Source organism: Telopea speciosissima, chromosome 3 (assembly GCF_018873765.1).
Source record: "Telopea speciosissima isolate NSW1024214 ecotype Mountain lineage chromosome 3, Tspe_v1, whole genome shotgun sequence".
NCBI lineage: Eukaryota > Viridiplantae > Streptophyta > Magnoliopsida > Proteales > Proteaceae > Telopea > Telopea speciosissima.
This window is the reverse complement of record NC_057918.1, coordinates 59,824,999-59,831,689: the sequence shown is the minus strand read 5'-3', so window position 1 is coordinate 59,831,689 and position 6,691 is coordinate 59,824,999. Positions and strand designations below refer to the sequence as shown.

The 6,691-nt window shown below is 38.3% G+C and overlaps 1 pseudogene; it reads right to left on the bottom strand.

Annotated features, from left to right (window-relative positions):
- Nucleotides 1–980: 980 nt before the first annotated feature.
- On the bottom strand, nt 981–2,257 carry LOC122654653 (annotated as a pseudogene).
- Nucleotides 2,258–6,691: the final 4,434 nt, after the last annotated feature.

The window sequence follows — 6,691 nt, the reverse complement described above, 5'->3', positions numbered from 1 at the left end:
CTTATTTCTAACAACGTTTTTGCAGCTCATGAGGTTTTCCATTACATCAAGAAAAGAAAAAAAAGAAAACAGATTTTCATGGGGTTAAAACTGGACATGAAGCGGGCATATGATAGGGTGGAATGGGACTTCATGGGGAAGATTCTTCTGTAGCTAGGATTTTGTTCTGAATTCACTGAATGGATTATAGCTTGCATTAGGTCGGTGATCGAGATATACATTTCTCATCAATGGTGCTGAAAGAGGATCTATTTCTCCTTCTAGGGGCATCCAACAAGGTGATCAATTGTCGTTAGATTTGTTCCTGCTCTGCTACTAAGGTCTTAGCAATCTCCTAGCTCAGGCGAGTTCGGAAATCTGATCCATGGTATTAGGGTGGAAAAAAAGGGTATGACCATTACTCATCTTTTTTTCTGCAGATGACCACTTGTTGTTTTCGTAAGCTTGCTTGCAGGAAATATGTAACTTGAACGAGTGCTTGGACATCTTTACCAAAAAAAAATGGAGTGCTTGGACATTTACTGTTGGGCTAGTGGCCAAACTATTGATCTCAATAAATCTTCCATGTGCTTCAGCCCTAATACACCTTCTCAGATCGGTATCAACAAAGGATAAAATAGTTAAGAAAACTCTTTTTTTTAAGGAAATCCAAAAGTAAACTTATCCGATACAATCGATTCATGTCTATATGTATAAGATTCATGTCAATACCTATACGTATAGATATTATATTGATTTTAAAGATGACCGATACCTGATCTGATACCGTGCACTAAAACCATGCTCCTCTACCCCCAATATACGAGTCTCATCTCACAAAATTAAAACACGATTCCATAAAGACAGTTTGCAGCCCAAAAAAAAAAAAACAAAGGATTTTTATTAACAAAAAAGAAAAAAAACTAACCAACAAAAAAAAAAAGAGAAAGCAAGAAAGGACGACATCTATCATGTTCACTTTTCTTTTCCATTTCTATCTTAATTGTCTCTCATAATTTCAGTATCTTACGCATCGACAATCTCAGAGGCAGAGTCTGCAGCGGCCAGGATAAGCTCTGGTTGAATGTTTTGTGCCTCACCGTTGGTTCCATCAATGGCGTTAGGCATTCCCAATGCCTTCAATGCAAGGTGTGCTGCCTTCTGCCCCGATATCATCATCGCACCAAACGTCGGTCCCTAAATTTTCAAATTTTGAAAAAAAAAAAAAACATAAAACAGAGTTAATAACTACAACAATCTACAAAAAAAAAAAAAAAAAAAAAAAAACAGAGCAAGAATTGCAAAATTAAAATTAATAGAAATTACCATTCTTGGAGCTCCATCAATCTCTGCAACTTCCATGCCTGTAACAATCATTCCTGGAACAATCTCTCTCGTTAACCTAACAATAGCATCTTCAGCTGTGTTCATGTCAAGAGCTTTCATCCCAGGAACACTATCGATCATTCCAATGCTTTTTAGGCGTTTCACTCCAGTGGCACCAAAGGGACCGTCATGCCCACAAGAACTCACAACCACTTTCGCTTCCATCACATTTGGATCCATACACGATTGTGTGTCGTGATTCATCGACACCAAAGCCCAATTCGTAACCACACCGGAAACCCTTTCTTCCTTAACGATCAAATCCTCTGCCGCCACCGCATTAAATAGCTTAACATTTGGCCTTGCCAAAAGCTTACTCATGATGGTTGAGGTGAACAAAGCTGCGTGCTTGATTACAACATAGTTGTCTTGCTCGTCATATTCGATGCCCAATTCGTCTAAGAACATGTGAGCAGGTTTACGAACGACCATGGCGGAGAAGAGTTGTCCACCAAGCCAAGCTCCGCCACCGGGGCTGACGGATTGTTCGATGATAGCAACACGGACTGATGGGTTCTTGCTGAGTTCGTAAGCGCAGGAGAGACCAGCGGAGCCGGCACCGACTATGACGACGTCGGTGTCGGCGTAGGTGATCATGTCCATCATGTATCGACGGGTCATCTCACGGGAAACGATGGATTCCTTGATGGGTTCGAATTTGAAGGATTGGAGATCGTAGGGTGGAGATGATGAGGACACGGAGATGGAGAGGTTAGGGAAGGAGGAGGATTTGATGGGTTAGAAACGAGATGGAAGAGGGACGCCATGGAAGGAAGATTGGTTGTCCAAGAAAGAAATCTTGGGCTTGGAAGAGAGTGAAGAAGTGAGGGCAGTTGCCATAGTTGCCATTATGGATTACAGTAAAAGAGATAGATCGATGGAAGGATGGAGAGATAGGAAGAGATTGAGACGAGGTTGGGGGGTACTTATCGAGTGGTGGAGAAGGGAGAGAAGGGGAGAGGAAGAGAGGGGATGACACGTGTAACCACGATAGGATCTGAGAGGCTTAGAATGCTTGGAATGGGGCTAATCACGATCTACAAGTGGCACACATGAATTCGATCTCTCTCTCTCTTTCTCTCTTTCTCTCTTTATATGAATAGACTCTGCAAGTTCCAGTGTCTCACATGAATGGTGAAGTGATCGGTGGTCCATGGGATCTTTTACACATGACTTTGGATTTTTGGTTTTTTATTCACATGAATTCTCTGTCCACTATGTAACGCTTTTGGGCTTTGGTTGTCCTTTTTTCTGGATGGAGAAAGTTTTTCATAAACACCGTTGGATCCAGATCTTCTACGGTGCGTTACCCGTAGCGGTCTGTGCGGTGCAGAGTGAGTTGTGCGTGCAATGACTGCCTTATCCTTACTCGGACAAGGCATTTGGGCAAAGGTAAGGCGATCATTGTGCACACGACTCACTCTGCGCTGACCACATAGACCGCTACGAGCAGCACGCCATAGAGGATCTGAATTGGTATACTCTATGTATGTTACTTTATTAATAATTGAAAGTCTCTAGATACCCATCGTAGTTTTTTATTTATTTCTTTTTTTTTTTTTGGTGAATTGTAGTTTTTTATATCTGTCCTATAACAATGATGAACAACAGGTGTAAAGATTCCCGCCAAGTCTACCGCATAGAGAAATAAAGTTCCCTCCATAATTGACACTCCCAGACAGAGAACTTTTTTCCTATTTTATTTTTTGTTAACAATAATTGGTTTTTAGTGGATCTTTAAAATATCTAGATCATAAAGGTACTACGATCTTTATCAAAAAAAAAAGTACTATGATCTTTGATGTGATAGGGAAGAATAGATTATCAAATATGTTTTTTAGGCAAAATAAATTTCTTTCCATTTTATTGTATGTAGGTTGGGTAGATTAATATGATATGATATTAAGTGATATGATTTAGAGCTAGATCCATTATCAATAAGGATAAAAAGAATTTAAGGGTGTCATTCGGTTTGGTTTTGGTTTGATTCAAAATATAAAATACAAAAATCAAAATCCAATCGAGAATAAGAACACATTTTCAACAAAAATCAAATTGATTTAGTTCGGTTTTTATTTGGTTTCATATTCGATTTAATTCATATTTCAGGTGTTTGGACTATTTTTTTTTTGTTTTTTTTGGGGTACTAGTTTAGACTAATTTTTTACATCTTCGTCAACAAAATAACCCTTATTTGTTAGGGTCATAATCCTTTCCAAACATTAAAAAGGAAAGGAATTTATCATCTACATTGATCGAAATATTAAAAAGGAATATAATTTTACTAGATTTCTTATTTGGATAAAAAATAAGTAATTAGGTTCGATTTAACAGATTTAATCATCAAACCAAAATTAAACCGAACAAAAAAAAAATTCCAACTTTTGAAACCAAATCGAACCGATTTACTTTGATTCGATTCAATTTGGTTTTAGATGGCCACTTTCAATTTTCAATTTTTTTGGGTAAATAAATAATCTATTGATGATAAGAGTAGGTAATAGGCAAGGTTTCATTTACACACAAATAATGAAGCTAGAGAGTAGAGTTAGGCCAAACCGTCATACACGCTAATGACAGGGCCTTCTGAGCAAAGGAATGAACTACACCATTTACTCTCCTTGGAAGAAAAGAAAAATTACAATCAATTAAGAAGGAAAAAAGACCCACTTGATGTGCATTAAAGTTGAAATCAATTCATGAGTTGTAACCGCTTGATAACCATGACCCACTTGATGTGCTTTGAATTTTGTAATCAATTGATGAGTTGTAATTGCTTGATAATAATGACCCACTTGATAAGCTTTGAATTTTGAAATCAATTGATGAGTTGTAACCGCTTGATAATCAAGATCCACTTGATGTGCACTAAAGGTTGAAATCAATTGATGAATTGTAACTACTTGATAATCGAGACTCACTTGATGAGTTTTGAAATTTATAATCAATTGATGAGTTATAACCGTTTGATAATCAAGACCTACTTGATGTGCATTAAAGGTTGAAATCAATTGATGAGCACTAAAGTTTTTAGCAGTATCATCCTCTTCAGCAAATGTTATCGTCCAAAAACAATTCAGCCTCGGTGTGGATGTCAATGAAGGTCTTCATGGTTCTTATATACCATATGTGACAAAATATTCTTTTTCTGCGATGGGGGGTGGGGGGTGAGGGTGGGGCTTTGAAGTATCGACCTTGGATCAACCGATACGGCCGATCTGGATTGGTATCAAATACAAATATTTGATCAATCCTGAGATGGTATCTCGAATCGGGCTAGGTATCGAATCTGGATCGGCCGATCCATCTATCCCCATCCCATCCCGCAAGAAGTTGTCTCTTCCCTGGGATCATCAAGTTTTGTAGTCTCCAGGCTCTTATCCCCACTACCATGGCTATAACCATGGCCACCCGACCAATATACTGTGAGTTGTAGTCGTAGAAATCGAACGTTCTAATAGGGAGGGATTTATCGATTCCCAAGCTGCAACCAAACCTCACGTCCATCGCTGAAAGCTATATCTAAATATATCCGTCTTCTTTGCGAAAAGAAAGAAGATTGAGAAAACCTACCTCCAATATTGTTAAAGGAAAAGGTTGGGTATGCTAGCAGTATACGGTATGCTAGCACTCTATGTATCTATCTCTCTTCCCCTGTTTGAAGTGTAAAAGAATCATTTCAAAGGGGCAAGAGAAAGACAAACACATAGGGTGCTAGCATACTGTACACCGCTAGCTAGCATACTCATCCCTCTCCCGCTTGCTGAAAGCCACCTCCAAAGATATCCATTTTCTAACTTCTCTTCTCCTTTTGAAAAAACAAAGAAGTTTGATGAAAAATTCACCGCAAATAAGGAGGGATCTTCAATTCTTCTATATTTGAAAAATTTTGCAATTTTTACAATTTTTTTTTAATTTTTTCGAGTGGTACCGGGCTGACATCTAAGCCAATACCAAAAAGGTATATCGATTCAGTGTCTCAGCTAATACTAGTCGAATGCAATCGATCTGTATCTGATCCAGTATTGGATCCAATATTGTGCACTTAGGCTCTCTTTGGTATCATTTTTATTTTTTATTTTTGCCTATTTAACAAAAATCATTAATGAAAATCACTTTTTATCAAAATGCAAAAATCGTTTGGTAACCAATAGACATAATAGATTGTCTACTAGGAAATAGGTTTGGTATAGCTATATGCATAATGTTTTTTGTGGAGAAGATACTCTCTTCTCCAACTTTAGAATCAAAACCAGGAAAGAGAGAGACTTATACCTCCGAACAATCAGAAATCTTGATCACAAAAACCTCTCCTCCGAACAAACAACTGTCATTGACGAGGTATCCTCTATTTGCTTTCTAATCCAAGATTGTCTGATCATATACATACCTCGGACTACTTGTCTCGAATCTGATTAAAGACAAAGAGACTGAAAATCACATTAATCTCCCATGAGGGAGGGAGTGAACTTGTTTGTGCTATCACCAAGTAAAGAGAGATATGGTCTGTTTCTTCTATGCTCTTGCTTCAAATCTGAAAATAGAAATCACGGAAACAGAGAGAGCTCTACAAAGGATGCATAACAAGAACAGAGCCCACCCCACAGCGCCACAGCAAACCCATGAAGCCTTATTTGCGTCAATAACATTATTCAAATGTCCATTATTCAGAGTTCGTAACCTCAAATAAAAAAGCAAAACAAAAACAAGAACAAGAAAAGCGGAAACTCCACCACTGGAGAATGGAAGGTGTTTTCCTAAACAGATGAATATCAAGGAAAAATAATTTAAAAAAAAAAGGCCAAAGAAGGAAAAGAGAAACGATGGACTGAAGAAAGAACTTACATTGCTCCTTTGATCGACAACAAAAACAACAACCAAAGATGAAGGAGAGAAGGTAACTCCTACATAAATTCTGGCTGGTTTCTGAAATGATAAATCTGGAACTCAACCGACGGGCCACTAGAAATCTGGAAAACTTGTTTACTTACCCTTTAACTTTTGTAGAAGTGTTGGAATCCACAAAGGAAAAGGAATCAGGAGTGTTCAAGTGGGGATTAGTACCCTGCTGTGAATATTTTAGAATGGGTTAAAATTACGTTGAGGAAGTGAGTGGAGAACAGCAAAAGAAGATAGTGGGAAAGAAGTGATAGTGAGGAGGGTGAAACGGAGTTGCAGGGATAGGGTGGGGCAAGGTTGCGGTACAGGGTGGTTGGGGGGGAGTGAGGTTGCAGGAAGATGAAGAAGAAGAACAAGAAGGCGGAAGGGTGGGGGGCTTGATTTTCTAAAACCCAAATGAAATGACTATTTTATCCTTCAAATTTGG